The sequence below is a fragment of the Montipora capricornis genome, chromosome 9 (assembly GCF_036669925.1).
Source record: "Montipora capricornis isolate CH-2021 chromosome 9, ASM3666992v2, whole genome shotgun sequence".
Classification (NCBI taxonomy): Eukaryota; Metazoa; Cnidaria; class Anthozoa; order Scleractinia; family Acroporidae; genus Montipora; species Montipora capricornis.
Window position 1 is genome coordinate 10836183 of NC_090891.1, and position 2490 is coordinate 10838672.

Consider the following 2490-nt stretch of genomic DNA (forward strand, 5'->3'; position numbering starts at 1 on the left):
TGCTACAAGCGTACCGGGAGACACCTCACCCAGCCACAGGAACCGCGCCCTATGAACTCCTCATGAATCGAGCAATCCATACCAGACCTGACCACTACCCAACAGAGAGAGCCAGCAGGGACGAAGAAGTCAGGAAAAGAGACAGCAAATACAAAGAGAAATCGAGGCCTTACCATGACCGAAGACACAGAGCCAAAGAACGCAAGTTCAAAGCCGGAGGGGCAATTCTCCTGAAACGGGACAAGAAACGAAAAGGAGACACCCCATTCGAACTGTACATCTACATCGCTAAAGGGTAATCGGATCCACAATCCATGCCAGGAGAGTCAGTGATGCCGAGACGCATCCAAATTCAAGCTGCTCAGAACAACATACATCCCAGCAAGAGACAAGCAAAGGAAACCACCTACTGCAAGACCAGTAGCACCACCAGCAGCTAAATGCCAGGCGGAACCAGCCGTTACCCAGGAAACAACACCAGTGGCAGCACCAATAGCCACCCGAGGCATTGTTACCCAACTAGTGCCAATTGAGGCAACGCCTACCAACCAAACCCTACCCCTGCGCAGATCACAGGGTCAGACCAAATCCACATTTGATGGACACCTGAAGGACTACACCACATGAACTGTGAATTGACCTCAAACATTGACCAGATGCTATCAACAATGATTATGAACACTGAACACTTGTTTCGTTAACGACATCGACTATGATTACTTGATTACAGTGAAATCACGGTACCAGCACTGAATATGTTTCGTTGATTAGGTGCATGTCGATCGATTATTATTTATTGATTAAGTGACTGATTAGTTGCATGTTAAGAAAACCAAGAACTAGGTTGAGACATGAATTTTGAGGAACCGATCTGAAGAAGGAGGAGTGTAGCAATTATGAGCAAATGCCCACAAAATTTAATATAGTCCGGTAAGACTTGAAAATTTAAATTCGCCCTACTTTTGCATATAAGTAGGCCTCAGTAAAAGAAAAAACGCCATGCGTTTTCTTTCCTTAAATATTTCGTATTTCCGAGAAAAACGACATTTTCGATTTCACGTCCTGGCATCAAGTTAGCGAGTCCCAACCGGGCTGAAAATCGACCATTTTCATTCGATTCACGTGTCGCATTTATTGACTGCAGAAAAGTTGTAATGCAACCAACTTTTTGCTTAACTCTTCCTTGTCCAAAAAAGCACAATTACAGGAAAATTGGATTAATCTCATTCTTTGAGAGCGCACTAGCTCGTTTAATGATTAAGCCTAAGCGCTTGTTTCAGTGATTAAGTAGAAGCACTCGTTTAAAACATTAGCTTTCAATTTGCGGTTTGGTTAACTACACTTTTTATGAGATCGTCTGAACATTATAGCACTCGTTTGCTTATTAATTAAGCATAAGCGCTTGTTTCAGTGATTAGGTCTTATATATTTATCACGTTCTTAAGCCACTAAAACCACTGCCGAGCCGCCGAGCCACTCTGTTATATATCTACTTATTTCTTAAGGCACTAAAACCACTGCCGAGCCGGCGAGCCGCCGAGCCACTCTCTTATATATCTACCTCGTTCTTAAGGCACTAAAACCACTGCCGAGCCGGCGAGCCGCCGAGCCACTCTCTTATATATCTACCTCGTTCTTAAGGCACTAAAACCACTGCCGAGCCGGCGAGCCGCCGAGCCACTCTGTTATTATCTACTTATTTCTTAAGGCACTAAAACCACTGCCGAGCCGGCGAGCCGCCGAGCCACTCTGTTATATATCTACCACGTTCTTAAGGCACTAAAACCACTGCCGAGCCGGCGAGCCGCCGAGCCACTCTCTTATATATTCCTTTCTCGTTCTTTCATCACTGAGCGTAACTGACGAGCCGACGAGCCACTTGAGAGAGATAGACCTTGAAAAGTGGCCCTGTATTCTGTGCTTGCAAACAAGAGACACAATCCGTGTCACAACGCATATGCAATCAAATAAAAATTTGACAGTTCACATCAAACCCTTTTCGAAAGAGCCTTGGCCGTAAATAATGAAGCACGAAAGAGACAACAACTTTCATTCAAATAATTCTTCACTGTCACATTTCCAAATTTTTTATACCTTTGCAGAGTTGAGCTAGTACAAATTACCGGTAAATGTAAATTGCCAGACAGCTAAGATACGACTTGAGTAAACCCTGTGACCATTCTGAGGCGTTCGATTCCTTCGTTTATTAAATCCATAAAAAAAATGCCATTTCATTTCAGTGTTTTATATAATACCAAGTTAGTAAAATGTTAGAAACAAAGCTCACTTGATATCCAAAAGCGAAAAATGAAATTGTTGTTGAAGACCATTACTCGTCGCTTAAAATCCAGATATTTATTTTTCAGCGCTGTCTTGTTCATCCAATTGACGTTCCATTCTTGAGCTCCATGAGGGTATATTTTGGTTTAAAGATCCACTAAAACGCCATTCGCGTTACAATGACTTTCGACGCCACTGAATTAGTGAAAT